The sequence below is a fragment of the Nicotiana tabacum genome, chromosome 21, assembly GCF_000715075.1.
Source record: "Nicotiana tabacum cultivar K326 chromosome 21, ASM71507v2, whole genome shotgun sequence".
In the NCBI taxonomy this organism is placed as follows: domain Eukaryota; kingdom Viridiplantae; phylum Streptophyta; class Magnoliopsida; order Solanales; family Solanaceae; genus Nicotiana; species Nicotiana tabacum.
The window spans coordinates 97,082,401-97,099,975 of NC_134100.1; positions in this window are offsets into that span (position 1 = coordinate 97,082,401).

The window sequence follows — 17,575 nt, forward strand, 5'->3', positions numbered from 1 at the left end:
TTAACTCGTACCAAAATTATCCAAATCCGATGTCAAAATCCCAATCAAAACCGAAAATCTTAGTTGGAGGACTTCTTCCCATTTTTTCCAATTGTTTTTAACCCAAATCCGAAATTAAAGGATGGAATTAATGACAAAATAGTGGAATATGACGAAAAAGAAGTGAAGAATCATTACCCAATCGATGTCTCTGAATATCCCTCAAAATCCCGTGCAAATCCGAGCTCCATATTTCAAGTATTGATAAAAATGGACAAAAATCTCAAAGTCTCGCTTAAGTAGGTTCTGCCCAGGCATTTTCACACCTGCGGAGCCTAGGCTCGCACCTGCACGTGCGCACCTGTGGACAAAGGTCTGCTTCTGCAAAGTCCTCACCCACTAAGCTCCCGCTTCTACGATCACTCCCCCGCAGGAGCGGCTCCGCTTCTGCGCCCCTTTTGTCGCACCTGCGACCACTGGTTACCTAGACCAGGGTCGTATCTGCGAGCTCCCCTCCGCACGTGCGAGTCCGCACCTACGGCCACCCCACCGCAGGTGCGATTACACCAGAGGCTTGAAAGCTTCAGCAATTACACAAGTCCAAATTTAGATCCGTTAAGCATCTGAAACTCATCTGAGGCCCCCGGGACCTCAACCAAACATACCAACAAGTCCTTAAACACCATACGAACTTAGTCGAGCCCTCAAATCACATCAAACAATGCTAAAAATACGAATCACCCTCCAATTCAAACTTAATAAACTTGAAACTTTAACTTTCTACAACCGATGCCAAAACCTATCAAATCACGTCCGATTGACCTCAAATTTTGCACACAAGTCATATTCGACATTACGGACCTACTCCAACTTCTGGAATTAGAATCCGGACCCGATATCAAAAAGTCCACTACCGGTCAAAATTTTAAAAAATTCGACTTTCGCCATTTCAAGCTTAATGAGCTATATACCTCCAAAATACAATCCAGACACACCCCTAAGTCCAAAATTATCTAATGGAACTAACGGAACCGACGAAACTTTATTCCGGAGTCGTCTTCATACAGTTCCGACTACGGACAAAATCCTAAGACTTAAACTTCCGTTTAGGGACTAAGTGTCTCAAAACACCCCAAAACCAAAACAAAACCTTCTGGCAAGTCACATAAGCTGAAACAGATACGGGGAAAGCAGTAAATAAGGGATCGGGGCTATAACTCTCAAAACGACCTGCCAGGTCGTTACATGTTGCTTTTAAATTAATTATTTTAAAATATACATTTCATACTCAGTCATGTTCATCCATTGTGAGGATATTTTTGGGATCGAGCTGCGCGCCACAGCAGGCCATATTGGCTTTATATATTATTATTATTATATGGATCGGGGCTGCACGCCGCAAGAGGCCTTATAGGATTTATTATTATGGGATCGGACTGCACGCCGCATTAGACCATATTGGCTTGATATAGTGCTTGGGCTGAAGGAGCTCCTCCGGAGTCTACCCCCCTCCCCCACAGTGAGCGCAGATGATATTATATTTGGGATGGACTTCCTAGGGCATGGAGTTGCCTTATTTATTTATATTTGGGATAGATTTTCCAGGGCATGGAGTTGCCTTATTTATTTATTTATTTTTGGGATGGACTTCCCAGGGCATAGAGTTGCCTTATTTATTTCTATTTGGGATGGATTTCCCAAGGCATGGAGTTGCCTTATTTATTTATAATTTTCATGTGCATGGATCTTGCCCGAATTATTTATTATATTTAGAATGAAGTTCCCTGGGCTGGATTAGCCATATACAGTACTAGTAATTGAGTACTCTGAGAGTGTAAATACATGAGTTCATCACTGTGCTGCAATGCATTAGACATGCATATTAGATATGTAGGCATAGAGAAGTATTTTTTTCTCATGCCATCTGATAATGAAATTCTTATCTGTCATTAAAGTTTTTGAGAAAAAAATTATAGATCTCAGACTTACTCATATTTTGGTGACTTTCGGCAAAAGATTTGAGTTTTATTGTTGTACTTGAAAAGAAAATATTTATTTTTCAGAACTGCATAAGAGCTGAGCATATTATTATTGAGTTATTACTTGTGCTACTTTAAATTGTATTGTTATGAGTTGTTAATGGTTATTGGTGTGGACTCTGATCTCGGTACAAGCTCGTCACTACTTTCAACCTAAGGTTAGGTTTGTTACTTATTGAGTACATGGGGTTGGTTGTACTCATACTATACTTTTGCACCTTGTGTGCATATTTCTGATGCTAATGTAGCTGAGTACGGTGGGAGTTGGATCTGAAGATGTACATGTGTTCCAGTCATTATTGCCTCTTGTTCATGGTTGCTTTAGAATTTTTAATTTGTTCATGTATATTTTAGACATATGACGTATTTTTATTTCTAACCTGTTTTGTAAATTCTAATCTTAGAAACTCATGATTTGTACTACCAGTCCTTGTGGAGTGTATTAAAGTCAATTATATATTAATTGAAGCGGATTGTTATTTTTTATTTGGCTTACTTAGCGGGTGTGGTTAGGTGTCATCACGGCTAGTTAGATTTTGAATTGTGACAACTAAATAGATATATTATAGATTAACGATAATATTAGCAAATGAGAGAGCGTTTTAATAAAAAATTTGATTATTTAAGATTAATTCTACGATATATAAATGGAAGTTGGAGCAAGTAATTAATGTGAAGTTAAAAATTCATATAGTGGTAAGGAAAACGAGTGTCTTATGAGGGAAGACATCTTCACCATTTGACAGAGACCGCTAAAAAATAATTTTTTCGTGGACTATAATTTTCAGAAAAAAAATAACTTCCGCCATACCAAACACACTGAAGTAGACATATATTGAGAACACTAGGTAATAGTGATTGTGATCATTTGTGATGGAGCGGGTAGTACTCATTTCATTCTTAATCAGAGGTCTCGGGTTCGAGTCCTGAGTATACAAAGTCGTCTTTGTTATGAAATATTTTACCCCAATATGAAATTTTAAGGTCTAAATCTAGATTTAATCATGTCCCAATACGAATACCAGACACCGATAGAAAACCACAAAAATATGTGCAAAGCTTATATAGTATATGACAAGAGGTTTAGGTGATGTTGTTAATTGCTCTAGGACAAAATTAGTTCACCGACATTGTACTTATACGTGTATGGTTTAAATCAGTTGGCTATATATGTGTTTGCAACGAACTCATCATATTCATTACTAACTTTCTCTTCATTTTACATCTTTCTTCTTCACTTCTCTGAGCACTTGTCAGCAAAATTCTTCAAATCAATAAATAAGAACAAAATGGTACATTCAAAGAAGTTCAGAGGTGTCAGGCAACGCCATTTGGGTTCTTGGGTTTCTGAAATTCGACACCCCTTGTTGTAAGCTTTTCCTATATATATTTACTATACATTCTTCTTATATAACATCTCTCTCTTTTTCAATTTCTTCTTCTTATCTAACCTAATTTATCAATTTGCAATGTTGGTTTTGGGAATGGGAGGGGAGATTAGTCATGTAAAAAATAAAAATAAAAAGCAGTCTGGTACACAAAGTATCCTATATTAACGCAAGGTTCGGGAAGGGCAACAATATAATGTAGGCAGTCTGCCCTGTACAAGTATCAGTGGCTGGTTCTACGGCTCAAACTCGTGACCTACAGGTCATACGGAGACAACTTTACTGTTGTGTCACGACCCGAAATTCCCACCTTCGGGACCGTGATGGCGCCTAACTTTTCACTTGCAAGGCAAGCCAATGTTAGAATAATTTTAACCATTTTTAACAATTCATCTTAATAAAATAGTAAAGAAGCCAACAACCAGAATAATATCTGAATTTAAATGAACAAACAAAAATAATAACGATGTCTAAATACCATCCCAGAACTAGAGTCACAAGTGCACGAGCTTCTAGAATAATACAAACAAGGGTCTGAATAAAATAAAGTTGTCTGAAAGAAAGCACACAACTAAGATAAAGTAGAAGGAGACTTCAGAGCTAGGAACGTCATGCAGTTATACCTCAAGTCTCCTCTCATAGCTGAATCCGAGCAAACCTACAGTATGCAGCTGGAACCAACTACGGTATCTGCACAATAAGTGCAGAGTGTAGTGTGAGTACAACCGACCCTATGTACTTTGTAAGTGCTGAGCCTAACCTCGACGAAGTAGTGACGAGGCTATGGCAGGTCGCTTACATTAACCTGTACGCAAAAATAATAATAATAATAATAATAATAATAATAATAATAATAATAATAATAATAATAATAATAATAATAATAATAATAATAATAACAACAACAATAATAGAAATAAGATAATAAATCATATCAATAACTGAAGTCAATTCAGCAGACATAGCCAATTATTTCTTTTATCATTCCGTTGCGGCGTGCAACTCGTTCCCTTAATATAATCATTCAATTAATTTTCGTTGCGGCATGAAACCCCTTCCAACAATATAAACTTTCGATTAAATTTCATTGTGGCGTGCAACCCGCTCCAACAATATAAACTTAAAATAAAATCCATTGCGGCGTGCAACCCGATCAAACAATATAATCTTTCAATTAAATTCAGTTGCGGCGTGCAACCCGCTCCAACAATATAAATTTAACATAAAATCCGTTGTGGCGTGCAACCCGCTCCAACAATATAATTTAACAACTCTTAAATGTAAAAATACTTCAATAAATACCACATTTAATAAGAAGTTATTACGCAACAAGGCATACAATAGTTATAATTTATTTAGGAAACAAGTAATGACAAGTAGCAATTAATTGTGGAAATCATGAAAAAATAGGTAATTTAATATTTAATATGCTAAATGTCATGTAGCAATTAAGACACATATGTCAAATAAGCATGTAGCAATTATAGCATGAATTCAAGACATAATATTGGGCAAGGAATATAAGAGAAATAATTAATAAAATAATTAATTTAGGATTTAAAATAATTTATGATTTTCTGATAAATGAGCGAACAATTCATTTGACAACATATAGGCACTCGTCACCTCGCCTATACGTCGTTACACGTGAAATTTACGTAACAAATAATTCAAGGGTTCTATTCCCTCAAGTCAAGGTTAACCATGACAAGTACCTCATTTCGCAATTTCAAGTGATCACTCGACCACAATTTTTCCTTTCGAATTAGTCTCCAAACCAATTAAACCTATCAAATTATTGGCCAACTATTTAATTGGAGCTTTAGAAACTATTCATAATTCGAAAGAGACTTAATTTAAGTCATTTTTAGAAAATTCAACCAAAAGTCTATGTGGGGCTCACTTTTCGGTACCGGACAAACAATTACGGAATCCGGACACCCGTTCTGATACGAGTTCAACCATACTAAAAATATTGAATTCCGACATCGGATTGTCTTTCGGATCCTAAATTTTCGTTTAAAATTTTTTTACAATTTTTCCCAAATTTTCATCTCAAAATACTAATTAAATGATGAAAATAATGATATATTCATGTATATTAACCAAATCCGAGTTAGAATCACTTACTCCGATGAATTTCTTGAAACATTCACGAAACATCGCCACAAACCCAGCTCCCAAAGTCCAAAAATAAAAAATGGATGAAACTCTCTTTTATATGGTACCAATCTGATCTCCCAATGAGCTGACCGCATATTATTTTGTGCGGTCAGCACATTTAAGGTCTCTGCAGCCGCAACCCAAATTGTGTGGTCGCAGTCCAACAGTTACTCCACTACTAGGATTAAGTTAGTTGATCATAACTTTCTATACAAATTCCCAAATGATGAATGGTTTAACTTTCTAAAAACTAGACTCAAAAAGCTACAACTTTTGTTTTTGGATCATCTCCAAATTGCTTATGGATCAAAAGATATAAGCTTCCGAACTCATATCATCGAACCTGCAGATACTCCTTTCTGCGGCCGCAAGAGGTCCTCTGTAGTCCGCACATTTCCTCAAAGGTCCACACATGAGGCTTTGCAACACACCCGAGGCCCTCGGGACCTCAACCAAATACACCAACTAGTCCTAAAATAGCAAACGAACTTAGTCGAAGCCTCAAATCAAATCAAACAACGCTAAAAATACAAATCATACCCAAATTCAAGCCTAATAAAACAAAAAAAAATTTAACTTCTACATTCAATGCCGAAACCTATCAAATCTAGTCCGATTTACCTCAAATTAAGTCAGAAATGACGATACAGACCTATTTCAATTTCTAGAATCAGATTCCGACCCCTATATCTATAAAAGTCAATTTGTGGTCAAACTTTGAAAAATCTTTAAGCCTTTAAGCTTCTAGTTTTCGTCAAATAGCGATAATTCGACCTAAGGACTTCCGAATTTGATTATGGGCATGCGCCCAAGTCCCAAATCACAATACGGACCCACCAGGACTATCAAAACACCGATTCGGGTCTATTATCTCTATATGTTGACCGAAGTCAACCTAAGTGAGTTTTAAAGCACTAATTCACATTTTCATCAAATTATTTTCGCATAAAAGTTTTCCGAAAAAATATACGGACTACGCACGCAAGTCGAGGAATGCTAAATGATGCTATTTGAGGTCTCGGAGCGCAGAATTGAAGGTTAAATTTAAAGATGACCTATAAGGTTATCACATTCTCCACCTCTAAAACAAACATTTGTCCTCGAACGGAATTAGAAAAAGTACTTGGGCTGGTGAAAAGGTGTGGATATCTACTCCGCATGTCTGACTCGGCCTCCTAGGTAGATGCTTCATCTGGCTGACCTCTCTATTATACTCGAACTGAGGGATAACTCTTATACCTTAACTGTCGGACCTGCCAGGCTAGAATAGCTATCGGCTCCTCCTCATAAGTCAAATCTTTGTCTAATTGGATTGAGGTATAATCTAACACATGAGACAGATCACCATGATATTTTCGAAGCATAGACACATGGAATACCAGATGAACTGCTGATAAACTAGGCGGTAGTGAAAGAATGTAGGCTACTTCACCCACACTTTCAAGAATTTCAAAGGGTGTGATATAACTAGGGCTCAACTTGCCCTTCTTTCTGAATCTCATCACAGCTTTCATAGGTGAAACCCGGAGAAATACTCTTTCTCCTGCCATGAATGCAATGTCACGAACCTTACGGTCAGCATAACTATTTTTCCTAGAATGCGCTATGCGAAGTCGATCCTGAATAACCTTGACCTTATCCAAGGCATCCTGTACCAAATCAGTACCCAACAACCGAGCCTCTCCCGGTTCAAACCAGCCAACTGGCGAACAACATCGCCTCTCATATAATGCCTCATACGGAGCCATATGAATGCTCAACTAGTAGCTGTTATAATAGGCAAACTCCGCAAGTGTCAAGAACGGATCCCAAGAACCTCCAAAGTCTATAACACGAACGCAAAGCATATCTTCCAATATCTGAATAGTACGCTCTGACCGTCCGTCTATTTGTAGATTTAATGTTGTACTCAACTCAACCCGCATGCCTAACCCACATTGTACATCCCTCCAAAAGTGCGAGTTAAACTGTGTACCTCGATCTGAAATAATAGACACGGGCACACCGTGAAGGCGGACAATCTCGCGGATGTAAATCTCTGCTAACCGCTCTGAAGAATAGGTAAATGCCATTGGAATTAAATGTGCTGACTTGGTCAACCTGTCCACAATGACCCATACTGCGTCAAACTTTCTCTGAGTTCGTGGGAGCCCTACAACAAAATCCATAGTGATACGCTCCCACTTCTACTCAGGAATTTCTAACTTCTAAAGCAGACCACCAGGTCTTTGATGCTCGTACTTGACTTGCTGACAATTTAAACACCGAGCTACATATTCAACTATATCCTTCTTCATTCTCCTCCACCAATAATGTTGCCGCAAATCTTCATACATTTTGGCGGAACCCAAATGAATAGAATACCGGGAACTGTGGGCCTCCCCAAGAATTAATTCACGAAGCCATCCATATTAGGCACACAAATACGACCCTGCATCCGCAGAACTCCATCTTCTACTACAGCAACCTATTTGGCACCACCGTGCCACATTGTGTCCTTAAGGACAAGCAAATGAGGATCAACATATTGTCGCTCTCTGATACGCTCATACAAGAAAGACCGAGCGACCATGCAAGCAAGAATCCGACTAGAATCTGAAATGTCTAACCTCACGAACTGATTGGCCAAAGTCTGAACATCCATTGCTAACGGCCTCTCACCAACAGGAATATATGCAAGGTTACCCATACTCACAGCCTTTCTACTTAAAGCATCGGTCACCACATTGGCCTTTCCGGGGTGATACAAAATGGTGATATCATAGTCTTTCAACAGCTCCAACCATCTTCTCTACCTCAAATTGAGATATTTTTGTTAGAACAAATACTGTAGACTATGATGATCAGTGAATACTTCACACGAAATACCGTAAAGGTAGTGCCTCCAAATCTTCAGCACATCCACAATGGATGCCAATTCTAAGTCATGAATAGGGTAATTCTTCTCATGAACTTTCAACTGTCGCGACGCATATGCAATCATTCTGCCATTTTGCATTAATATTGCACCAAGCCTAATGCGAGATGCATCATAATATACCATATAAGATCCTGAACCTGTGGGTAATACCAACACTGGCGTCGTAATAAAAGCAGTCTTGAGCTTCTGAAATCTCAACTCACTCTCATCTGACCATCTGAATGGGGAACCCTTCTGGGTCAATTTGGTCAGTGGAGATGCTATGAATGAAAACCCCTCCACAAACCGACGATAATAACTTGCCAAACCTAGGAAACTCTGGATATCTGTAGCTGAAGTATGTCTAGGCCAATTCTGAACTGCCTCAATCTTCTTAGGATCCACCTTTATGCCTTCTGCCGATACAACATGCCCCAAAAAGGAAACTGAGTCTAACAAAATTTGCATTTTGAAAATTTGGCATATATCTGATTATTCTTCAAGACGGAAGCACAATTCAAAGATTTTGCTCATGCTCCTCTCGACTGCTGGAGTAAATCAAGATATCATCAATGAACACAACCACAAAAGAATACAAATATAGCTTGAATACCCAGCTCATCAAATCCATAAATGTTGTTGGGGCATTTGTCAGCCCAAATGACATCACTAGGAATTCGTAATGCCCATACCGAGTACGAAAAGCTTTCTTAGGGACATCGGATGCCTAATATTCAACTAATGGTAACCAGACCTCAAATCAATCTTTGAAAACACCTTAGAACCCTGAAGTTGATCGAATAAGTCATTAATTCGTGGCAACGGATACTTGTTCTTGATAGTAGCCTTGTTCACATGCCGATAATCTATACACATCTGCGTTGAACCATATTTCTTCTTCACGAACAACAAAGGCGCACCCCAGGGCGAGATGCTAGGTCTAATGAAGCCCTTATCAAGAAATTCTTGTAATTGTTCTTTTAATTCCTTCAACTCCGACGAGGCCATATAGTATGGTGGAATAGAAATGGGTTGGGTTCCCGGAGCCAAATCAATACAGAAGTCAATATCTTTGTCACGTGGCATCCCCGGCAAATCTGCTAGAAATACATCTGGAAACTCTCGGACAACTGGAACTGAATCCATAGAAGGAACATCCATGCTAGAATCGCGAATATGAGCCAAATAATCTAGAGACCCCTTCTCGACCATACGCTGAGCTTTCATGTAAGAGATAACCTTGCTAGTGGAATGGCCAAGAGTCCCTTTCCACTCTATTCGAGTAACCCCGTCATGGCTAAGGTCACCATTTTGGCGTGATATTCTAATACAACATGATAGGGTGATAGCCAATCCATATCCAATATGACATCAAAATCAACCATATTATGAAGTAGAAGATCCACGTTGGTCTCAAGACCCCCAATAGTAACCACAAATGAATGATGGACATGACGTACCATAATAGAATCTCCCACCGATGTGGACACATACACAGAAGCACTCAGAGAATCACGACGCACAACCAAATATGAAGCAAAGTAGGAGGACATATAAGAATAAGTAGATCCTGGATCAAATATAATTGAAGCGTCTCTATGGAAAACTGAAACAATATATATGATCACGACATTAGATGAATCGGCCTCAGGCCTAGCTGGAAAAGCATAAAATTAGGGTTGGGCCCCACCACTCGGAGCTACATCTCTGGGGCGGCCTCTAACTGGTTGGCCTCCACCTCTAACGACCTCACCTCCACCTTTAGCTGTCTGACCCCTGCCCCTAGCTGGTTGGGCGGGCAGTGGAGCAATCGGTGCTAGTATGATGGCACAAGAACCCTGCTGAGATGTGTTTCTCGACAACCTAGGAAAATATCTCCTGATGTGACCAATGTTCCCACACTCATAACACTCTTCTTGTTGTTGTGGCTGCTGAAGCTGAAGCTGACCCGAACGAGCCGAATAATCGTTGTAGTGACTCTGGAGTGGCGGTGCAATGATAGGAGATGCGTGTGCACTAAATGATGGCTGCACAGAGTAAGGCATAATAAGACCATGGCTCCTTGAAGCACCGTGAGATACCTGAAGTGCTGAATAAAATGGCCTGGGAGGATGACACCTACCATAAGTACCCCTACCTCCAGATGAGGCGCCTCTAAAATTACCGGAATCACGGGGCCTCTTATCTAACACTGGCCCTCTCTCTTGAGCAAGAACTAACTCGATCTGCCTGGCAATATTCACAGCTGTCTGTAAGGAAATATCACTCCCCGTCTCCTTGGCCATCTGAAGCCTGATAGTATAAGTGAGTCCATCAATGAATCTCTTCACTCTCTCCTTTTCAGTAGGAAGCAAGACGATGGCATGACGTGCTAAGTCAACAAATCAGGTCTCATACTGGGTAACAGTCATACTACCCTGCTGGAGACGCTCAAATTGCCTACGGTATATCTCTCTCAGTGTAATAGGAACAAACTTCTCCAGAAATAGCTGTGAGAACTGCTCCCAGGTAAGTGCAGGTGAAATAGCTAGTTTAGCAAGTACATAATCTCTCCACCACCTCTTGGTGGAACCAGTCATCTAAAATACAGCAAAATCATCCTCGTTTCTTTCAACTATTCCCATATTCTGCAACACCTTATGGAAGAAGTCAATATAATCCTGTGGGTCCTCAGAAGGTGTACCACTAAAGTAAACTTGTCCAGTATCAATAAGGTCTCAGAAGACATGGCGGGCCTATCATTGGCATGTGCCGCAACAACTAGTTGAACTACCCCAACTGGTGGGACTGCTGGAGCCTGATACTGTGGAGCTATCTGCTCCAGAGCGGGAGTAGTGGGAGTTTGTTCTCCTTCCCCAGCCTGCGAGACGGCTGGTGCCACTAGAAATGTACCATTCTAGGCCACACCCTCCATTAGGCTCATCAAACGGACTAGAGCGTCCTGAAGTACTGGAGTAGCTATGAATCCTTCCGGGACCTGGATTGGTCCAACAGCTACTGTTTGAGCTGGAACCTCTGCTTCCAAATCTACCTGAGGTTCTACAACAGGTGCTGCTACTCGAGCTCTAGACTGAGCTCTACCTCGACCTCTGGCGCGACCTCGGCCTCTACCCCTGGTCGTAGTTGCCACCAGGGGCTCTGGCTCCTGTCCGGCGGTAGATGTAGTACGTGTTCTCTCCATCTGCGAGAGAACAAGAATAAAATGGTTCAATTATCGATGATAGAATAAAATCGTACGACAGAATAAGAAATAAGTGATATTGTTGCTAAACTTCATAGCCTCTAGAAGATAAGTACATACGTCTCCGTACCGATCGTTCAAACTCTACTAAGCTTGCTCGTGAGACCTGAGTAACCTAGTGCTCTGATACCAACTTGTCACGACCCGAAATTCCCACCATCGAGACCGTGATGGCGCCTAACATTTCACTTGCAAGGCAAGCCAACGTTAGAATAATTTTAACCATTTTTAACAATTCATCTTAATTAAATAGTAAAGAAGCCAACAAGCGGAATAATATCTGAATTTAAATGAACAAACCAAAATAATAACGATGCCTAAATACCAACCTAGAACTAGAGTCACAAGTGCACGAGCTTCTAGAATAATACAAACAAGGGTCTGAATAAAATAAATTTGTCTGAAAGAAAGCACACAGCTAAGATAAAGTAAAAGGGGACTTCAGAGCTGCGAACGCCGTGCAGCTATACCTCAAGTCTCCTCTAATAGCTGAATCCGAGCAAATCTACAGTACGCCACTGGAACCAACTCTGGTATCTGCACAAGAAGTGCAGGGTGTAGTATGAGTACAACCAACCCCATGTACTCTGTAAGTGCCGAGCCAAACCTCGACGAAGTAGTGACGAGGCTAAGGCAGGTCGCTTACATTAACTTGTACTAATAATAATAATAACAGGAGTCGAGGTATGGAAGTTAAATCATATCAATAACTGAAGTCAATTCAACAGTCATAGCCAATTATTTCTTTTATCATTCTGTTGCGGCATGTAACCCGTTCCCACAATGTAATCATTCAATTAATTTCCGTTGCAGCGTGCAATCCGCTCCAACAATATAAACTTTTTATTAAATTCCGTTACGGCGTGCAACCCGCTCCAACAATATAAACTTAGAATAAAATCCGTTGCGGCATGCAACCTCATCCAACAATATAATATTTCAATTAAATTCCGTTGCAGCGTGCAACCCGCTCCAACAATATAAATTTATCATAAAATCTGTTGTGGCGTGCAACCTGCTCCAACAATATAATTTAATAACTCTTAAATGTAAAAATACTCCAATGAATACCACATTTAATAACAAGTTATTAGGAAACAATACATACAATAATTATGATTTACTTAGGAAATAAGTAATGACAAGTAAAAATTAATTGTGAAAATCAGGGAGAAAATAGTCAATTTAATATTTAATATGCTAAATTCCAAGTAGCAATTCAAACACATAAGTCAAATAAGCATGTAACAATTATAGCATGAAATCAAGACATAATATTGGGCAAGTAATATGAGAGAAATAATTAATATAATAATTAATTCAGAATTTAAAATAATTTATGATTTTTAGATAAATATGCAAACAATCCATTTGATAACATATAGGCACTCGTCACCTCGCCTATACGTCATTGCACATGAAATTCACGTAATAAATAATTCAAGGGTTCTATTCCCTAAGTCAAGGTTAATCACGACACTTACCTCGTTTCGCAATTTCAAGTGATCACTCGACCACAGCTTTTCCTTTCGAATTAGTGTAATGACCCGGCCGGTCGTTTTGAGTGTTACATCCCCGTTCCGCCATTTACTACTCAGTTTATGCCTTACAGTTGTTGTATGACTTGCGGGGGTAATTGGTTCGGGCCCAGTGAGTTTTTGAAATGAATTGAGACACTTATTCTCCATGATGAAACTTAAGTTGAAAAGATTGATCGGATGTTGACTTATATGTAAATGACCCCGGAATAGAGTTTTGATGATTTCAATAGCTCAGTATGGTAATTTGGGACTTAGAAGATTATCCGAAAAATAATTTGAAAGTTCGTAGTTAAATTAGGCTTGAAATGGCTAAAATAAAAATTTACGCTTGGAAGTTTGACCGGGGAGTTGACCTATTTATATCGGGGTTGGAATCCGATTCTAGAAATTTGAATAGGTTCGTTATGTCATTTATGACTTGTGCGCAAAATTTGAGGTCAATCGGACTAGATTTGATAGGTTTCGACATCGAATGTAGAAGTTGAAAATTCATAGTTTCAGTAAGCTTGAATTGGGGTATGATTCGTGGTTTTAGCGTTGTTTGATATGATTTGAGGCTTCGACTAAGGTCGTATAATATTTTAGGACTTGTTGGTATATTTTCTTGAGGTGCCGGGGGCCTCAGGTGAGTTTCGTATGATTAACAGATCGAATTCGGACTTAAGGAAATGCTGGAATTTTTTTTTGCTGGTGTCTTCGCACCTGCGCATGAGGGATTGCATGTGCGAGATTGTAGAAGCAAGCATGGTTGAGTAGAAGAGGAATTGGCTTGGCAAGTGAAGGGGTCGCAGGTGCGTACGCAGGACCGCAGAAGCAGACTCACACATGCGACAAGTTGATCGCAGAAGCGGAAGTGAGAGTGGATGGGGCTCAACGCAGAAGCGGCTTGGGTTCCGCAAATGCGAGGCCGCAGAAGCGGACCTCTTGTCCGCAGAAACGAAATAAGCTGTAGAAATGGCAGCTTCGATGCAGAAGCGGGAACCACAGAAGTGGCTTAGTGAGACACAGATGCGAAAACCCCTGGACAAAATAAAATCAGAGGGGTTGCGGGATTTTGGCATTTTTGGACATTTCCAACACGAGTTTAGGCGAATGTTCAAAGAGAATTCACGGGAAAACTTGAGGTAAGTCACTTATGACCATTGTTAGTCAATAATATTGAATTATCATTGAGTATTTCGACTAGATTACGTATTTTTGAGTTGAAATTAAAGGATTTGGACCTAGGTATTTGAAAATGAGATTTGGGGATTTTAAGGTCGAGTTGTTGTCGGAATTTGGTAAATTTGGTATGGTTGGACTTGTGGTTGAATGGGAGTTCATATTTTGTAGTTTTTGTCGGGTTCTGAGACGTCTGCCCCACTGGCGATTTTTTAGTGTAATTTCAGATTTTGGGGAAAACATTAGTATTTTGATATGGAATTAATTCCTATAAGTTGTGTGGACTGAATCAAATTAATTGTGCCTAGATACGAGCAGTTCAGAAGTCAATACGCATAGAATGGAATTTCTAGAGCATTTTTTAGCTTGCTCGACATTGGATTTGGCTTGTTCGAGGTAAGTAACTCTTCTAATCTTGGAGCTGAGGGTATGAAACCTGACTATATGTGTTATGTGTTTGGTGTTGAGGTAACGCACATGCTAGGTGACGAACGTGTGGGCATGCACCGTGTGAACTGTGACTCTATTATTTCTGTAGTACTGTGTAGTTACCTAGACTTATCTGTGTTCATGAAATCTCTACGTACTAGAGTTATCGAGCTGTGATTCATGTTAGAAACCATGTCTAGGCTACATGCTTATTTTGTTGGGACCCACTAAGGTCATTACTATTGTTGAGTTATTGATTATATTGCAATGTCATACTCAGTCATATTCATTCATTGCATATCATATCTTAGTCTCTGTTACTATTTATTGATACATCATATCATCATTTTGGGCTAGTTCATGTCATTGTGAGCCCGAGAGACTGGAGAGGTTGATGACTGAGTGAGGCTGAGGGTCTGATTTTGAGATATTGATACTATAGCACGTGAGTTGTCTGTGCGGATTTTATCTCTTGGGTTGAAGGAGACCCTCCGGAGTGTGCACACACCCTAGTGAGCGCGGTTGATTTATATTGAGGGATGAATCTTTCTTGGACATGAATATTGTCTGAAGCATTTATACCCGGGGATGGATCTTCCCCACGGGCTGGATTGGCCCTACTCGGTACTGAATGACTGATGGTCAGTTGATGTATATATTTCGGGATGGATCTTCCTTGGGCCTGATTGGCCATATACAGTACCGAGTGATTGAGCATGATGATTGGAAAGTGTGAGACAGTGAGATTGAGTACTCTGAGAGTGTGAGTACATGAGTTCATCTCTGAGATATATTGCATTGACATGTACACATGACATACAGACATAGAGATATATTTTTCTCATGCTGTATGATATCATGTCATTTATGACTTCTCACACATGTTGACTTATGGTCATAGAGATGTATTTTACACTTGCTATCTGGAAAGAAAAATGGAACATCTTATCTATCGTTGAAAGGATTTTTCAGAAAAATTACTGTTTTCAAACCTACTCATATTTTTGACAACTTCGGTAAATGACTTGGGTTTTCACTGATATAGTTGAAAGACAGAATTATTTTTCATAAATCATGATTAAGCTGAGCATTCTATCTCTGAGTTACTTCTTTTATTCCTTGCTTTACATTGTTATGAATTGTTGTTGTCTATTGGTGTTGGACCCGACTTTTGTTGCAGCTCGTCACTATTTTCAACCTAAGGTTAGGTTTGTTACTTATTGAGTATATGGGGTCGGTTGTACTCATACTACATTTCTGCACCTTGCATGCAAATGTTGGTTAATGATGTTGCTGTGATCGACGGGAGATGGAATTGAAGATGTACATGTGTTCCGGTGGTAGCTGCCTTTTGTTCATGGTAGCCTTAGATTCATAAAAATTTGCTTATGTACATTTCGAATAAATGATGTATTTATTTCATACCACCTTTGTAAATTTTAATATTAGAAGCTCATGATTTGTACTACTAGTCCTTGGGGAATATATAAGATTTAGATATTTCTTTTAATTAATTGTCTGGTTAAATTTCATTGGAATTGGACAGTTGATAACTCGCTTACCTAGCGGGTTGGCTTGGGTGCCATCATGACTAGTTGGATTTTGGATCCTGACAATTAGTCTCCAAACCTATCAAATTATTCGCCAACAATTCAATTGGAGCTTTAGAAATTATTCATAATTCGAAAGAGACTTAATTTAAGTTATTTTTAGAAAATTCAACCAAAAGTTAATATGGAGACCACTTTTCGGAACCCGATGAAACATTACGGAATCCGAATACCCGTTCCGATACGAGTTCAACCATATTAAAATTATCAAATTCCGACATCGAATTGTCTTACAGATCCTAAACTTTCGTTTTAAAATATTTCTATAATTTTCTCTAAATTTCCAACTCAAAATACTAATATGAAAACAATGATATATTCATGTATATTAACCAAATCTGAGTTAGAATCACTTACCCCGATGAATTTCTTGAAGTAATCACGAAAAATCGCCAAAATACTCCCAAAGTCTAAAAATAAAAAATGAGATGAATCCCTCATTTATATGGTACCAATATGATCTCTGAATGTGCTGAACGCACATCTTTTTGTGCTGTCCGCACATTTAAGGTCTCTGCGACCGCAAGCCAAATTGTGCGGTCGCAGTCCAGCAGTGACTGCACTACCAGGATTCAGTAGATTAACCATAACTTTCTGTACAGATGTCCAAATGATGAATGATTTAACTTTATGAAAATTAGACTCAAAGAGATATAACTTTTATTTTTGGATCATCTCCAAATTCCTTATAAATCAAAAGATATAAGCTTTCGAAATCTGACTATTGAACCTGCAGATACTCCTTTATGCGGCCGCAAGAGGATTTCTACGGTCTACACATTTCCTCTGCGGTCCGCAATTTTCCTCTAAGGTCCTCACATGAGGTTTTGCCTCAGCACTCCAAAATGTACCTCTGCCCTCCAACTGTTCCCAGAACATCACAGAGTGTCGAAATGCCCAAACTCGTTCAAAACTGACCCTGAAACACACCAAGGCCCCCGAGACCTCAACCAAATATACCAACTAGTCCTAAAGCATCATACGAAAATGCCCAAACTCGTTCAAAATTCACCCCGAAACACACCTGAGGCCCCCGAGACCTGAACCAAATACACCAACAAGTCCTAAAGTATCATACGAACTTAATCGAAGCCTCAAATCACATCGAACAACGCTAAAAATATA